We start from the raw sequence: 18,763 nt of genomic DNA, 5'->3' as shown, positions 1-18,763 counted from the left end.
GGCCAAAATACACAGCACAAGCACTGTGCTGTTATTCATGCTTTAAGGGAACAGAATCCAATTTTTTTTTGGGGGGGGGTTAACAACTGCTTTAAGCATCTGTCCACAAAGAAATTGAGGCCCATAAATTAAGGCCATAGAGGTGTGGGACAGGCATTGACATGGAGGTTGAAGAGTTTAACCGAAAAGAAGAAGAGAAGAGGGAGGAGAGGGGGTGGGGCCACCACCAGCTACCCTCTCCATCTCTAACACCTCAAATTTTATATTATGGCTCATGACGAGCAGTCAGAATATCCTTTGCTGTCAAGTCCCCTGCTCATGGGACATGTCAGTTGTTTTGACGTATCAGCTCTTGGTAGTCTTGGTATTCTCGGTAGGTGTGCCAAGCTGCACAAATGGAGTATTCAGATATTTTATCAAGAGCGCTCCATCACTGCAACGTGGCGGATGCGAGATGTCCATTCCCTCATAGGGGGCGGAGACATAGATCTCTAGTGGACTGGCACACATAGCCTAGCTGCGTTGATCAAGTGCATCACTGACTTGAAGTAACATTTTCTGGGAATTTGTGAGTGATGTAGTAAATACTGTGCTGGGGTAAACTCCAACGGGAGTGAAGCAATCAGGATTGTCGTGTCATGAACCTTACGCCAATATGGCTGGTTCAGGGAGCATGTCCACCAGATATGAAGCAGAGTGCCCTTCTCCACTCTGCACCTCCAACAGCGGTCAGACACTGCAGGTATAAATTTATGTAGGATATCTGGCGTTTTGTACCACTTGGTTTTGATCTTGTATCCATTCTCCTGCGTCACTACGTTTAGAGACCTCTTGTGGATATATAGATGTATTCGGTCCCAAGAGGCCTCATCTAATTCCACATCCAGAGCAGATTCCCAAAAAGCGCAGTCAGCGCGTATTGTAGCATATTGCTCCCCAAACTTTGAGGCGTAGAGAGCCGAGATGACATGGCTTTGGGGAGATAATCTGGTGCAGAGAGACTCAAACACCATTGTGTCCCTAGTAAAGTGTCCTCTACGAGTCGGGTTATCTAGGTAATGTTTCAGTTGCAAATATGACCAGAAAGGGAACTTTGCTGTATTGGATAATTCAGCCATTTCTTTGTGTTTTTTGAACCTCCTTCTCCAGAAAAAGTATCTTGCTTGGATTTCTCTATGCGGCCATTCTGCTGCCAAGACATTCCTGGCTAGGCCTGGGGTAAAGGTCGGGTTGCCCCTAAGGGGGGTGATCGGGCATTCCTTGGATGAGAGTTTGTGTGTGGTACATGCCCTGTCAAATGCCTGAAGGATAGCTCCTATTAGAGGGTGGGCATGTATATGGGGGGGTATGTGTTCATTTGGGAGCCATGGTACTATACCTAATTGTACCTGGGAGACTAGGTATTCGAGCCCGACCCGCACTTTGTACCTTTCATGGATCTTCCAATCCACCACCCTTGTCAGATGGACTGCCCAATAGTACCGTTGGAGATCTGGGAGACCAATCCCCCCACTCGACTTTGGCAATACTAGCTTAGCCCATTTGATTTGTGCTGGTTTGTTGGCCTATAAAAAGGACCTATACATGGTCCTATATGCCGCAAAAAAATAAAGGTGGCAGTCGGATTGGTATCATTTGCATCTTGTACAGCATACGAGGAAGGATCATCATTTTTAGGATTGAAGCACGCCCGAACCAAGAGATTGAGGGCACATGCCATTTCTGAAGGTCTCGACACATATTCTCTAATTCCGCTGTAAAGTTTCTAGTATAGAGTTCTGTTAGGTTAACAGGGAGTTTTATGCCTAGATATGTGACCGCGTCCAATTTCCATTGGAATGGAAAGTTCATCTGGTATTGTCGCATAAGGTCGGAAGGTAGGGAGACATTCAAAGCGAATTAAGTAGTTGATTTTCAGGTTGGAGATGTGTTTGAATTGTTCAAGAACTGACAAGAGGTTTGGTAGGGACGTTAGTGGAAAGAAAAGAAATAATAAGACGTTGTCTGCAAACGCTGCTATTTTTTAATGCACGGCTTTGTACTTGTATTCACCTAATACAACGGAGAAGGGGTTCTAGGGTAAGGATATAGAGAAGGGGTGATAGGGGACAGCCCTGTCTCGTTCCGTTGTGGATAGAGAAGGTGTTCGACAGCCATTGACTCTAACTCTTGCCCTCGGGTTGGCATATAGGGACAGAATGAGTGCACACATTTTGGTGCCAAGACCCAGAGCTCCCAGTACTTCACCCATATAGTCCCAGGCCACTCGGTCCAACGCCTTCTCCGCATCCATTGCAAGAAAGAAACCCTCCCCTTGGGTGGAAGTTAGCCAGTGGTGAAGGTTCAAGGCTTTGGTAGTGTTGTCCCTAGCTTCTCTGCCTGGGACAAAGCCTACTTGATCCAGTCCCACCCATTGCGGTGTATATATTGGGACAGACGTGTTGCTTCGATTTTTGAAAAAAGCTTAACGTCACATTAAGTAAGGTTATTGGACAATATGAGGCAACATTGGCAGGGTCCTTTTCATATTTCAGAATCACTGCGATATATGCTTCCAGTAAGGTGGTCGAAGAATAGGGAGTTGCTGACAGCGAGTTAAAGGCTTTAAGAAAGCTTGGGCCAAGGAGGTCTGAGAAGCACTTGTAGTACTGGGCCAAGAATCCATCGGGGCTTGGGCTCTTGTCCGGCTTTGTAGCCTTCAGTGCCGCACCCCATTCTTCCAAGGACAGAGGTGCCTCGAGGTCCTGTATAGCCTCATTGGGTTTCGACTTCGGAATTCTCATATCAGTTTTATCCTATTGTCTGCTCTAACAGAGTTTGGTTCGTCGGGGTGAATGTTATATAGTTCGCTGTAAAAGCATTGAAATTGAGAAGCTATAGCTTCATTTTTGAAGTGCGTGTCCCCGAGTGTCAGTTACATGATGCACTGTGGTGATCAGCGTCTGGTTCTGTGTGGCCCTAGCCAGAAGTCTACCCGCTTTATTGCTTTGTTCATAAAACAAGCGTTGCGTCAGTATGTGTCTTTTACGCGCCCTTTTAAAGAGTTCTTCCACTAAGAGGGCCCGAGCGTCCGCCAGTTCCTGTGCTAAGTGGATTGCACGTGAGCATTTGTGTTGAGCTTATAGTTCATGTATCTTGGATGATAGTTCTTTTATCAGCTTTTGATGTTCTCTCTTCCTCCGAGCTGCAATGGAGAGCATGTGTCCCCGTATGACACATTTGTGCGCCTCCCACTGAGTCAGGGGTGAGATGTCAGGTGTGTTGTTGAGGCAAAAGAATTCCTCAATATGTTGCCTGATAGTGGTCAGGTCCCCAAAGTCTGCCAGAAAGGACGCGTCCATTCTCCAGATCTTGGAGGAGACCTCCCTGTCAGGGAAGACTGGGGTCATTGTGACTGGGTGGTGGTCCGAGAGTACCATCTGCTCTATAGTGGCGTTGTTTAGGTACGAAAGGTCAAATTGGCGTATGAAGAGATAATCCAATCTCAAATAGCTGTTGTGTGGTGGCGAGAAAAAAGTGTAATCCCACCGATCGGGGTTTAATGTTCTCCATGTGTAATGGAGGGTAAGAGAGGCTAGTTGTCATTTGACTTGGCGTAAGACTGAGAAGGAGAGAGAGGAGGTGCCAGAGGAGGTGTCCAGCAAGGCGTTTAGGGACAAATTGAAGTCCCCTCCAAGAACCAAGAGACCTGATTGAAAGGTATCTAATTTGAGCAGGGTTTCCCGGATAAAGAGTATTTGCTTAGAGTTGGGGCAATAGATATTGGCTAAGGTCACTGGTCTATTCTTCCATATACCTTTTAAAAAAAGGAATCTGCCCTCTGGATCCAGCATCTGGTCATTAAGGGTAAATGACAACGACCTAGATAGCAAAATCGCGACTCCCTTAGTTTTCGACTCAGCACAGGTCACATGGAAGACTGTGGGAAAGCGACGGTTGCATAATAGGGGGATGTTGCCTAATTTAAAGTGCATCTCTTGTAAAAAGACAATTTGTACCTTCAGTCAGTGTGCTTCTGCTAGTACGCTGCTATGTTTTTCAGGCACATTGAGGCCCTTTAATGTTTACAGAGTACACCTTGAGTGAGAGAGTAGCTGAGCATTCTTTAGAATTGAGAATATTGAAGTGTTTCTGGTGCAGTGAGACCGAGAAGGTCTGTGGTGGTGTGGAAGAGTAGAGCACAAGGAAGATAAAGAACGAGAGAGACCAAAAGAGAGGAAGGAAAGAAAGAAGAGAATGAGAGAGAAAAAAAAGAGGGGGGGGGTTTAGGGAGTTGACCTAACTAGCGTACTCCGTCAACCGGAAAATTGAAAACACCGTCTCTTTCAAACTAAGAGAGACGGGTGTAACTTCTTGTCGCCAGAGGTGGCGTCAGGCCTGCTAATCCACCTAAGAGAGAAATTGGGGGAAAATATGAGGAAAAAGGAAATCCATCCGGATTCAAAGGGGAGCCTGCCTCTCTGAGGTGGGGAAGGGGTCAAACACCGAAGGGCGAGTTCAGATAGGTGCATTCAGAATCCGAACAGTAGACCAGTGTAAAGAATGGAGATCAAAGTTACCGCTATAAGGACCAGAATGCTCTGGAGCAGGCCCACCTACTGCTAGGTGTGCCCCACTTCCAGAGCTCCTCGGTCCCCAATTCTAGAGTTAGGTAGGAGATTAATTGCTTTTGCTGTTTCAGCAGCCAGAGGGGGAAGGGAGGAGCTCAAGAGGCGTCCAAGTTTACTGAGGGCCATATTATTGCCCTTATGGCCCACCAAGTCCCTATGAGAACTTCTAGTGCCTATACCACAGTACATATTTAGTTCCACCTACCACACCCTCCCCCGAAACCGGGAAGGCAACAAGCAGAAGAAATAAGATGGACTATAACAAGAAAAACAAAGCCTTTTTTATTCCTCTCCTTTGTCCATTTCTTGTTTCGTGTTTCCTTTTTTTTTCCTTCTTTCCCCTTCCTCTTTTGAGGTGTTCCCAACCAACAAACAAACTTAACCAACCATAAGAAGATAAATTCAACAGATATAACATTGTGCAACCCGCCATACCTCATTGCATTTTAGGAGTCTCTCCGGAGAAGCAGAGAACAATCCAGCAGCTTTGTTGATAAAGCCAGCATTTTCTGGTGCCCCTGGTCCTAGAGGTCCCGTTGCACCCCGGGGGTAGCCTGCCAAGCACCAAAGGGTGTTTCCCTAGCGACTCTGTGTCCCTTATATATGCAGCATGAGGGAGGGCATACCGTCAACAGTCTGCTTCAGCGGTTATTTAAACGTACATTAAGGCCGGCATAACTAATGTAAGATCTACATCCCTATAAATAGTATCCTTCTGCCCCTGCTGCATATTAGTTCCCCATGAGTTGGATGAGCAGGTGCGTACAACATCCCCTCACCATGAGTCTCTGCTACCATCAATGAGTCTATGCCCGCTTATGCCTTTTATGGTACACATTGAGGCGTTCTGGTGCCAGGGATACCTCTGTAATAGACAAAGTGAGGTAATTTAGTGAGGTAATTTGTTGATCACGGCATCATTTGGCTGCCGGTGTAGGGACCCAAGCCTGGGTCATAAGAGGCATCTTCCTCTAGCTAGCTCCTCTGTAGATCAGGAGAAGTGGTGAAGCTTCAAGCCCTAAAATGTCATGTATATCAAGAATAGGGATGAGCCAAACACCCCCCTGTTCGGTTCGCACCAGAACTTGGGAACAGGCAAAAAATTTGTTTGAACACGCGAACATCGTTAAAGTCTATGGGACACGAACATGAATAATCAAAAGTGCTAATTTTAAAGGCTTATATGCAAGTTATTGTCATAAAAAAGTGTTTGGGGACCTGGGTCCTGCCCCAGGGGACATGGATCAATGCAAAAAAAAAGTTTTAAAAATGGCCGTTTTTTCGGGAGCAGTGATTTTAATAATGCTTAAAGTGAAACAATAAAAGTGTAATATCCCTTTAAATTTCCTACCTGGGGGCCCTTCAGGTCTGGTATGGATATTAAGGGGAACCCCAGCCAAATTTTTTTAAAAAATGGCGTGAGTTCCCCCCAAAAATCCATACCAGATCTTTATCCGAGCACGCAACCTGGCAGGCCGCAGGAAAAGAGGGAAGAAGATAGAAGAAAGAAGATACAGGATAGAAGAAAGAAGAAGCATTTAAATAAAGGAATTGTCAAAAACTGTCTCTTGTCATTTTTGATAGTTTTTTTGTGAAATGGTAGGGGTACATTTGTACCCCCTTACCATTTCACACAGGGGGGAGGGCCGGGATCTGGGGGTCCCCTTGTTAAAGGGGGCTTCCAGATTCTGATAAGCCTCCCGCCCGCAGACCCCCACAACCACTGGGCAAGGGTTGTGGGGATGAGGCCCTTGTCCCCATCAACATTGGGACAAGGTGTTTTGGGGGGCTACCCCAAAGCACCCTCCCAATGTTGAGGGCATGTGGCCTAGTACGGTTCAGGAGGGGGGGCACTCTCTCATCCCCCCTCTTTTCCTGCGGCCTGCCAGGTTGCGTGCTCGGATAAGGGTCTGGTATGGATTTTTGGGGGGACCCCACGCCATTTTTTTTTAAATTTTGGTGTGGGGTTTCCCTTAAAATCCGTACCAGACCTGAAGGGTCTGGTATAGATTTTGAGGGGGACCCCACGCAATTTTTTTTTTTAAATTTTGCCCGGGGTTCCCCTTAATATCTTAATATGAAATTTAGGGGGACCCCCACGTCATTTTTTAAAAAATTTTGGTTTGGGGTTCCCCTGTGGGGAATTCCCATGCCGTTTTTATCAAAAACCTCTTTTCCTGCGGCCTGCTTGGATAAGGGTCTGATATGGATTTTTTGAGGGGACCCCACGCCATTTTTTTTTTAAATCGTGGCCGGGGATCCCCTTAATATCTTAATATGGAATTTAGGGAGACCCCCATGTCATTTTTTAAAAAGAATTTTGGTTCGAGGTTCCCCTGTGGGGAATTCCCATGCCGTTTTTATCAATGAACTTTTATGTGTATTGTCGGACCGGCAATTCATTATAGCCGCGAGTAGTTTTAACCACTTCAATACAGGGCTTTTATACACCCTTCCTTCCCAGACCAAATTTTAGCTTTCAGCGCTCTCACACTTTGAATGACAATTACTCAGTCATGCTACACTGTACCCAAACCAAATTTTTATCATTTTTTTCTCACAAACATAGCTTTCTTTTGGTGGTATTTAATCACTGCTGTTTTTTTTTATTTTTTGCAATATAAGCGAAAAAAGAGAGACATTTTTGAAAAAAAAAACACTTTTTTTTAGTTTCTATTGTAAAATTTTGCAAATAAGTAATTTTTCTTCATAAATTTGGGCCAATATGTATACTGCTACATATCTTTAGTAAAAATAACCCAAATTAGTGTATATTATTTGGTCTCTGTGAAAGTTATAGAGTCTACAAGCTATGGTGCAAATCATTGAAAAATGATCACATCTGATCACACCTGATGTACTGAAGGCCTATTGCATTTCTTGAGGCCCTAACAAGCCAGGAAAGTACAAATACCCCCCAAATTACCCCTTTTTGGAAAGCAGACATTCCAAGGTATTTAGCAAGAGGCATGATGAGCTTTTAGAAGTTGTAATTTTTTCCCACAATTCTTGGAATTTTTTTTTTTTTTGCACAAAATTGTCATAATAACAAGTTATTTCTCTCACACAGCACATGCATACTTGTAATGACACCCCAAAATACATTCTGCTACTCCTCCTGAGTATAGTGATACCACATGTGTGAGACTTTTACACAGCCTGGCCACATACAGAGGTCTAACATCCAACTAGCACCGTCAGGCGTTTTACGAGCATAAATTGCACATCTCATATGATGACAACCTATCACACTTTTGAAGGCCCTGGAGCACCAGGTCAATGGAAACGCCCACAAAATGACCCCATTTTGGAAAGCTAACACCCCAACATATAATCTATGAGGCATAATTAGTCTTTTGAATGGTTCATTTTTTTCCCGAAGTTTTTGGAAACTGTGGGAAAAAAATGAAAAAGCATTTTTTTTTACACAAAGTTGTCCATTCATAAGATATTTCCAACACATAGCATGTACATAGCAAAAATGACACCCCAAAATACATTCTGCTACTCCTCCTGAGTATGGCGATACCAAATGTGTGAGACTTTTACACAGCCTGGCCACATACAGAGGCCCAACATTGAAGTAGCAGCTTCGGGCATTCTAGGAGCATAAATTACACATCTCATTTCTCAACCACCTATTACAATTTTGAAGGCCCTGGAGCACCAGGACAATGGAAACGCCCACAAAATGACCCCATTTTGGAAAGCTAACACCCCAACGTATAATCTATGAGGCATAATTAGTCTTTTGAATGGTTCATTTTTTTCCCGAAGTTTTTGGAATCTGTGGAAAAAAAATGAAAACGCATTTTTTTTACACAAAGTTGTCCATTCATAAGATATTTCCAACACATAGCATGTACATAGCAAAAATGACACCCCAAAATACATTCTGCTACTCCTCCTGAGTATGGCGATACCACATGTGTGAGACTTTTACACAGCCTGGCCACATACAGAGGCCCAACATCCAAGTAGCACTGTCAGTTGTTCTAGGAGCATACATTACACACAAATTCCTGCCAACCTATCACATTGTTGAAGGCCCTTCATATTTCTAACACATAGCATGTACTGTACATACCAATTACAAACCAAAATACATTCTGCTGAGTAAAGGGTAAAGAAAAGATTACCTGCAGTTTTAGTAGTGCAGTGGTCCACAGAGAAGAGCATCGGTCCAGGCAGCAGGCAGGAACGTGGACAGCGACAGCAAAACAGGCAGGAATAGTCAGTACAGGTAGAGATGTCAGCACAGCCAAAGCATTAGTCCAGATAGCAGGCAGGGATGTGGTCAGCAGCAGCAAAAGGATCAAAGGATCGTCCATGCAGCAGGCAGGAATACTGTCCATAGTTAGTACATGCAGCAGGCAGAGGTATGGTCAGCACAGCCAGAGTATTTGTCCAGGGAGCAGGCAGTACCATCAAGCTTAGGGCATCGGTCAGGAAAGAATGGGGACAGGGGTAGAGGCTTCTCCCACCCCAATCGCTTTGAAGCCCCTGGGCAACCAGACCCTGTTATGGGAACACATTAAACCAAAAACTGGTTTTCTGAACTCCGAACACTATTCTGGAGCCCCTCACATATGTGAGACCCCTGTGTAGCAGGGTGAAAGATCAATCCAAGGGGCAGGCAAAAACATGGTCAACAGGCCAAGGTCAGTGCAGGTAAAAGGCAGAAATAGACGGTAGGCAGAGGCATAGTCGATACAGTCCAGGGTCAGTTCACGTGAAAGGCAAAAACATGGCGGAAAAACAATGCAGACGGTAGGCAGAGGCATAGTCGAGAAACAGGCCAGGGTCGGTTCACATGGAAGGCAATAATATGGTTGGTTGAGGAAGGGAAATATTCAGGACAGAAATTAAAAATGGGGAAATGGCAGTATTAGAAATATGGACTAATAATTTTCCAGAGTGTGATATCGCCTGAAGCAGTCTCCGATGCAAAGGCCAGGTTGGGAGGGACAGTCGGTACAATGGAAGCTGGTATCTTTCCTAATTCCTCTTTTGGTGCACACCCGACATTTTTTTTGGCGTCGTCTTCCGGATCCTGTTGGTGGAATATGGTCTGGGAAATGGTGCTCATGTAGTCTGCTGACAGAATCGGAGCGAATGCTTTCTGGGGGGGATACTTGCTGATAAATCAGGGCAGTGACAATGTCTTCAATAAACTTTATGAAGGTGGTGGGTGTTTCTGTGGATTTTTGGTAGATTATGAAAGAATTTAAAAGGGCCAAATGAAAAAAGTAAATTGCGACTTTTTTGTACCAGAATAAGGATTTTCTTGTTGAAAGATAGGGCTGCAACAACTGATCGTTTAAATCCACCCCTCCATGTATTTATTGTACTCAGTGATACAGGTAGGCTTGCGAACGGTACCGCGTCTTCTGTGAAGTTCCACCGAGGTGTCATCGTGGATGGTGGACATGATGTACACGTCTTTTCTATCCTTCCACTTCACAGCCAACACTTCTTTGTTCCTCAAGCTTGTCGATTCCCCCCTTGGAATGTTTGTGGTGACAAGACACTATGGGAAGCCCTTTCGGTTTTTTCTAGTTGTACCACAGGCCAAAGTTTGTTTGAGATATAGGTGGCGGAGAAGGGGCAAACTCGTATAATAATTATCCATATAAATATGGTACCCCTTTTGGAGGAGTGGGAATGCCAACTCCCAAACAATTTTCCCACCTATTCCCATGTACGAGGGACACTCAGGGGGCTGGAGCTGGGAATGTTTCCCTTCGTACACGCGGAATGCGTACACAAAACCGGTATTGTTTGATTCCCAGCCGGCCTGTGAAATGCACCAGGGATTCGTCCATAGATATATTTTTTTCAGGGACATAAACTTCAGCAAACTTCTGGGAAAAAAAATGAATTAGGGGGCGAACTTTATATAATTTGTCAAAGTTTGGGTGATTTCGGGGGGGGCACTGTGAGTTGTCATTGAAATGCAAGAAGCGCATTATGATTTCGTATCGGGACCTGGACATGGCTGATGAAAAAACTGGCATATGGTGGATGGGTTTGGTCGACCAATACTTATGAATTACATAGTTACATAGTAGGTGAGGTTGAAAAAAGACACAAGTCCATCAAGTCCAACCTATGTGTGTGATTATGTGTCAGTATTTCATTACATATCCCTGTATGTTGCTGTCATTCAGGTGATTATCTAATAGTTTCTTGAAGCTATCAATGCTCCCCGCTGAGACCACCGCCTGTGGAAGGGAATTCCACATCCTTGCCGCTCTTACAGTAAAGAACCCTCTACGTAGTTTAAGGTTAAACCTCTTTTCTTCTAATTGTAATGAGTGGCCACGAGTCTTATTAAACTCTCTTCTGCGAAAAAGTTTTATCCCTATTGTGGGGTCACCAGTACAGTATTTGTAAATTGAAATCATATCCCCTCTCAAGCGTCTCTTCTCCAGAGAGAATAAGTTCAGTGCTCGCAACCTTTCCTCATAACTAAGATCCTCCAGACCCTTTATTAGCTTTGTTGCCCTTCTTTGTACTCGCTCCATTTCCAGTACATCCCTCCTGAGGACTGGTACCCAGAACTGGACAGCATACTCCAGGCGCAGCCGGACCAGAGTCTTGTAGAGCGGGAAAATTATCGTTTTATCTCTGGAGTTGATCCCCCTTTTAATGCATGCCAATATTCTGTTTGCTTTATTAGCAGCAGCTTGGCATTGCATGCCATTGCTGAGCCTATCATCTACTAGGACCCCCAGGTCCTTTTCCATCCTAGATTCCCCCAGAGGTTCTCCCCCCAGTGTATAGATTGCATTCATATTTTTGCCACCCAAATGCATTATTTTACATTTTTCTACATTGAACCTCATTTGCCATGTAGTCGCCCACCCCATTCATTTGTTCAGGTCTTTTTGCAAGATTTCCACATCCTGCGGAGAAGTTATTGCCCTGCTTAGCTTAGTATCGTCTGCAAATACAGAGATTGAACTGTTTATCCCATCCTCCAGGTCGTTTATAAACAAATTAAATAGGATTGGTCCCAGCACAGAACCCTGGGGAACCCCACTACCCACCCCTGACCATTCTGAGTGTTCCCCATTTATCACCACCCTCTGAACATGCCCTTGTAGCCAGTTTTCAATCCATGTACTCACCCTATGGTCCATGCCAACGGACCTTATTTTGTACAGTAAACGTTTATGGGGAACTGTGTCAAATGGTTTTGCAAAATCCAGATACACCACTTCTATGGGCTTTCCTTTATCTAGATGGCAACTCACCTCCTCATAGAAGGTTAATAGATTGGTTTGGCAAGAACGATTCTTCATGAATCCATGCTGATTACTGCTAATGATATCATTCTTATTACTAAAATATTGTATATAGTCCCTTATCATCCCCTCCAAGAGTTTACATACTATTGATGTTAGGCTAACTGGTCTGTAATTCCCAGGGATGTTTTTTGGGCCCTTTTTAAATATTGGTGCTACATTGGCTTTTCTCCAATCAGCTGGTACCATTCCAGTCAATAGACTGTCTGTAAAAATTAGGAACAACGGTCTGGCAATCACCTGACTGAGTTCCCTAAGTACCCTCGGATGCAAGCCATCTGGTCCAGGTGATTTATTAATGTTAAGTTTCTCAAGTCTAATTTTAATTCCGTCCTCTGTTAACCATGTTGGTGCTTCCTGTGTTGTGTCATGAGGATAAACACTGCAGTTTTTCATTTTTTTTTTAAGCCCCATGTTCAGGGTTAGGCCTAAAAACTATTTTAGCTCCACTACTGTTAGCGGTCTCCACTCAAAAGGGCGGGCATAGCTGGAGCTTGGGTTGGTTGCAATAAATTGTTGGGCAAACAGATTAGTTTGGTCCACAATGCCTTGAATCAATTCGTTTGGGAAAAATAAATTTAAAAAATCCATTTGTAAAAATCCTGCAGTGTTGACCTGCACATCCGGCTGTGCTGTAAAAGGGGGGATCGTGGCTGACCCTGTGGTAGAAGGCAGCCACAATGGGTTTGCCAAGGAATCTGGAAGATGGGTTTGGGCCCTACTTCTTTGGCGTCCACTTGTGCTGGGCCTTTCCTCCTGGGGTCTAGCAGCGCTTGTACTGGGCCCCTCCTCCTGGGGTCTACTGCCGCTGGCACTGCTGGTAGCTGCCTGGTTTTCAGACCGTCGTCTTTTTGGACGGACTACTTCCTCCTCTGATTCGGATCCTGATGTGCTGCCTTCGGGGGGCTCATATTCCGAATCAGAACCAGAATCTGAACTGAGCGGTGAGAGCTCCCCGTTGCTCTCATCGGTCAGACTCAGTATCTGGTATGTCTCTTCTGGGGTGTACATCTTTCTGGACGTAGTGGCTGACTGGCTGTATGTACTCTGGTGGCAAGTGATGAGGTGGCGGGTACTCTGGTGGCAGGTGATGAGGTGGCGGGTGAAGAGGTGGCGGGTACTCTGGTGGCAGGTACTCTGGTGGTGAGGTGGCGGGTACTCTGGTGGCAAGTACTCTGGTGGCAGGTGATGAGGTGGCGGGTACTCTGGTGGCAGGTGATGAGGCGGCGGGTACTCTGGTGGCAGGTGATGAGGTGGCGGGTATTCCTGATGGACAGGTACTCTGAGATGACTGGTACTCTGAGATGACAGGTACTCTGAGGTGACAGGTACTCTGAGGTGACAGGTACTCTTTATTTAGGAGGGGCGATCTGGGCACAGTAGTACATATGTAATTAATAACTCACTGTTAGCTGATCTCTTCTCCTCACACTGGATCGGTGTGTGAGGAGAAGAGCCCAGCAACAGCAGTTACTGTCTGTGATTGTTTACATTAGTGACCGGCTGTGATTGGACACAGCCGGTCATGTGATGCAGAGCCATGTCATTGGCTACAGTGATCGGGGCTGAGCTGTATCCAGGGGAAAAGCCTCAGCCCCGATCACCGCCCTGATCACCACTCTTCCGCCGGAACCCGCACAATACACGCCGCTTCCCAATGCCGGTCTGCATTGACATCCGCCATTACCGCCGCTCCGCCGCCGCTCCGCCGCCGCTTCAATACCCCCATCAGGGAACGGCTGTGTCCTGAGGGACACAACGGTACCCCGATCGCCGCTCTGCAGGCCCCCCGGGGCCCGCAGAGCGGCGGAAAGCCGAGGCCGTCATATGACGTCCACCCAGGATGGGAGATCCCATCTGTGGACGTCATTTGACTATGGCTGGGTATTGAAGCAGTTAAATGACTTTTTTTCCTTTTGAAATGTAATTTTTCTGTCAGTATCACAGAAGTTGTTCAGGTCTGCGGGTACCCTGAGGGAAGCAGTACGGTTCCCGGTGGTAGCTTGTAGGCAGAAAGGGAATTTCCATCTGTATGCGATACATCTTTCCCTTAAGGCAGTTAGAAGAGGGCGCAAGTCTCTCCTATGTTGTAGAGTGATGGCGGACAGATCCTGAAAAATCTGGATGGGGGCCCCCTGATATTCTAGCTGATTATGGTTTTGTGCTAGTCGTAGAATGTCCTCTTTTTGAGAGAAATTGACCAGACAGCAGACAGTGTCCCTAGGTGGGACAGTTTCCCTGCCCCGTGGCCTAAGGGCCCTATGGCACCGCTCCATTTCCACTGGTGCGTCTGGTGGTATTAAAGATGGCCCAAACAACTGCCTGTAACTGGGGACCAGTAACCCCTCTCAGATCGATCCTCAGATCTGAAATCACCAGTGCTGACAGGGTGTTTTTGATGTCTAGGGCTACCATCTGCAGGTCTGCTAGGCTGAGCATCTGGGAGGAGGGAGATGCCTGCATGTCTGCGTGGAGCGCCTCAGGTCTGTCAGATACCGCGGGGCTCTGTGCACTACGCTCCGGGGCTTAATATGAGGCCTGCGATGCCGCCTGTTGTGTGCGGAACATCGCCGGGATACTCCCGCTCAGCTGGGCGGCTGGGTTCGGTTGTGATTGGGAGGAAGTTGAGCCTTTCTCCATCATACTCGGTCTCCGATTACCACTGTCTCCCGCTAATTATAGCTGGTGTTCGGTCTCTGGATGGCGGAGCTCCTGTACCAGGCTGTCATCACGCTCCGACACTCGGTCACGCCCCCAGAAAGTGGAATTCTTAAATATTAGAGTTGTCACAACATTTTCAGCAAGTACAAAAAATAGCTACTGATCTTGTGAGAACTGCAGTGTCCTTGAAATATCTTGTGATGTATCTTCCATGTTCTTTTCTATAAACTACAAACCCGCTCCACCATGTAATGGGAATAAGGAGTGAATGATGGGTATGCAGTCCAAATTGGGAGAACAGTCTAGAGTGACAACACTGCATTACCTGCGGAATTACCAGAAAAGAAAATTAATGAACCTACCACATCTAAGGATTGATAAGCACCACACATTTGCACCACAGCTAAAAAGCTTAGATGGACTGACCACAATTAAAGTGACCTTTTATTGCTTTCGGCCTCCTTCAAATACCTATATTTCTTTGGCTGCAATGACTTGACTGCCTGTTAAAAGGTGGCTATGTTCATTCTCCATGGTCCCACTGTATGTAGGAACATAGCCACCCTCTCCTGATAGCTGCTGAGATGGACTGTGGTGTTTGGGAATTGTAGTGTGTATAAAGCAGTGAACATGACCTCAACCAATGTGCACTGCTCATTTCAAACAACCGGTAGACAGGGGGAAAGGAGAGGTTCAGAAGCTCCCATTGGAATGTTACAAAGAAACAGAAAAACATAATGTAAGAAATTACTTGAAAAAATAGATTACAGGGCCTTTATCCACTTCAATACCAGACACTCTCACCCCTTTCCTGCCCAGTCCAATTTTCATCCTTCAGCGCTGTCACACTTTAAATGACAATTGCGCAGTCATGCAACACTGTACCCATATGTTATTTTGTATAATTGTTTCACTCAAATAGAGCTTTCTTTTGGTGGTATTTAATCACCACTGGGATTTTCTATGTTATGCTAAATAAACTATCTAAGACTGAAAGTTAAAAAAAATTAAACATGTTTTTTTTTGTTTCTGTTAAAAAGTTTAGCAAATAAATAATCTTTCTTCATAAATTTAGGTCAAAATGTATTCTGCTAGATTTCTTTGGTGAAAATAACCCAAATCAGTGTATATTATTTGGTCTGTAGGAAAATTATACAAACTATGGGATATATCTGAAAACTGATCAATCCTAAAGTACTGACGGACAATCTCAATTCTTGAGGCCCGAAAACCCCAGGGCAGTACAAATATCCCCAAAATGACCCCTTTTTTGGAAAGTAGACAGTCCAAGGAATTTAGTAAGAGGATTTTTTTGGAAAATTAAGATATTAAAAAAATATATATATTTTTTTTTTTTTTTTTTTACATACTGTGACCAGGACAGTACAGCATCATCATATAACTAATATAACTGGTGTGGTGGTGATCTGGGACATTAGTATGCACTAAAAAAAAGAAGTAATAATTTTGTTTCAATTTTATTTTTTATTAATTTTTTCCTTTTTGTACAAGTTTTTTAATAAACACACATTATGATTGCTTATACCAATGAATTTGTATAAGCAGCCATTTTTACTGAATGAAACTGATTCAGATGTACAGATTGGATTCCCCCTATCGCCTATATCATACCATGTGATCACTGTGACCAATCACAACTAGCAACACAATTGTACACAATGGATGGCATGAAAGAATGGCATCCATTCTTTACAACTGCCATGTGATCTGCTGTGATTCAGCAGATTACATGGTCCCAGCAGCGAGCCAGTACAATGACCTGTCATTGGCGGTGTCTGGTGGGCACCGCCAGTGGCAGGTCACAGCCACACATGAGGACATCATATGACTTCCACCCGCAACGACTAAAGTCCCAGCCGGCCATCATTTGCTATAGGCTGGGTAGGAATTGGTGAAGTAGTGAATGTGTATAGATTATTTTTTATAGGATTAATACAATTTGTGAGGAGATCTCCGCCATACAGGTGCCCTCCCCATTTAACACTCCATGTCCACAGGTACAATCATTACTTCCATCATTCAACCCCACCACTATTGACAAGGTTGCTAAACTTCTTTCTAAAGTCCAGCTTACCACCTGCCCTCTGGACCCTGTTCCTTCGCAAATGCTACATTCACCCTCTGTTTCTATTCTACACTCTCTAAATCACATCTTCAATCTCTCCTCTGGCATCCTCCCCAACTCTCTAAAACATGCACTATTCACCCCCATCCTTAACCACTTAAGGAACAGGCCTATTTTTTAAACTTGCTGTTTACAAGTTAAAATCATTAATTTTCTAGCAAAAAAATGCTTAGAACCCCCAAACATTATATATATTTTTTTTAACACCCTAGAGAATAAAATGACCTGCACAACGGTCTTACAAGCGCACTTTTTTTGGAAAAAATACCCTTTTTTAAAAAATAAGACAACAGTAAAGTTAGCCCAATTTTTTATATTGTGAAAGATGTTACGCCAAGTAAATTGATACCCAACATGTCATGCTACAAAAAATTGCGCCCGCTCGTGGAATGGCGACAAACTTTTACCCTTAAAAATCTAAATAGGCGACGTTTAAAAAATTCTACAGGTTGCATGTTTTGAATTACAGAGGAGGTCTAGGACTAGAATTATTGCTCTTGCGGTGATACCTCACATGTGTGGTTTGAACACTGTTTTCATATGTGGATGCTACTCACGTATGCGTTCGCTTCTGCACACGAACTCGGCAGGACGGGGAGCATTAAATTTTTTTTTATTTTTTTCTTATTTATTTTACTTTTTATTTTTACACTGTTCTTTTAAAAAAAAATTGTGTCACCTTTATTCCTATTACAAGGAATGTTAACATCCCTTTTAATAGAAAAAAAAAGCATGACAGGACCTCTTAAATATGAGATCTGGGGTCAAAAAGACCTCAGATCTCATATTTACACTAAAATGCAATAAAAAAAAATGTTTGAAAAAAATAAAAATAAAAACATTTCCCTTTAAGAGTTATGGGCAGAAGTGACGTTTTGACATCGCTTCCGCCCTGCAATGGTATGGAGGCCATCTTCCCCTCACTCAGCTCCATGCCAAGCAGGGGACAGGATACGATCACCTCCACCACACCACCGGTGACACCTCAAAGCTCCTAATTCACTCCCTGGTCATCTCTCACCTCGACTACTGCAACTCCCTTCTCATTGGCTTACCTTAACATAGGCTTTCCCCCTTCAGTCCCTTATAAATGCTGCTGCCAGACTCATCCACCCTACCAGCCGCTCAGCGTCTGCTACTCCCCTGTCTCAATCCCTTCATTGGCTCAGAAATTCAAAATACTAACAATAAATTACATCCACAACTCTGCCCCCAGCTACATCACTAACCTAATCTCAAAATATCAATCTAATCGTTTTCTTCGTTCCTCCCAAGACCTCCTGCTCTCTAGCTCCCTCATCACCTCCTCCCATTCTAACCTCCAGGACTTTTCCCAAGTCTCTACTATCCTATCAAACTCTGTACATCAATCTATCAGATTATCTCCTACTCTGCTTTTAGATGATCCTTGAAAACTCATCTCTTCAGAGCCTGCCCCGACCTACCAACTGAACTTTTATTTTCTCCATCAGTTCATCTCCCACAGTTATTAAATTTTTGTATCACTTGACCCTCCCTCCTAGATTGGAAGGTCTAACAAGCAGGGCCCTCTTATTCCTCCTGTTTTGAATTGTATTGTAACTGTACTGTAACTGGGGGTCCTAGTAGATGATAGGCTCTGCAATGGCATGGAAAGGTTGCGAGTAGGGATGAGCCGAACCCCCCCCCCGGTTAGGCTCACACCAGAACTTGTGAACAGACCAAAACTTCGCACAAACGTTAGAACCCCATTGAAGTCTATGGGACTCGAACATTCAAAATCAAAAGTGCTAATTTTAAAGGCTTATATGCATGGTATTATCATAAAAAGTGTTTGGGGACCCGGGTCCTGCCCCAGGGGACATGTATCAATGCAAAAAAAGTTTTAAAAATGGCAGTTTTTTTGGGAGCAGTGATTTTAATGATGCTTAAAGTGAAAGAATAAAAGTGTAATATTCCTTTAAAATTTCGTAGCTGGGGGGTGTCTATAGTATGCCTGTAAAGGGGCGCATGTTTCCTGTGTTTAGAACAGTCTGACAGCAAAATGACATTTCAAA

General features: G+C 44.4%; 1 protein-coding gene across 2 annotated transcripts in view; it reads left to right on the top strand.

Moving 5' to 3' along the window:
• The window catches only part of LOC141105221 (killer cell lectin-like receptor subfamily B member 1B allele B), a 208,721-nt gene that overhangs the window by 90,300 nt on the left and 99,658 nt on the right, over positions 1 to 18,763 (top strand). The window lies entirely within an intron of this gene.

This window comes from Aquarana catesbeiana, linkage group LG08 (genome assembly GCF_042186555.1).
Source record: "Aquarana catesbeiana isolate 2022-GZ linkage group LG08, ASM4218655v1, whole genome shotgun sequence".
In the NCBI taxonomy this organism is placed as follows: Eukaryota; Metazoa; Chordata; class Amphibia; order Anura; family Ranidae; genus Aquarana; species Aquarana catesbeiana.
Note: the sequence above shows the minus strand (reverse complement) of the source record. Positions and strands in the feature narration are given on the sequence as shown.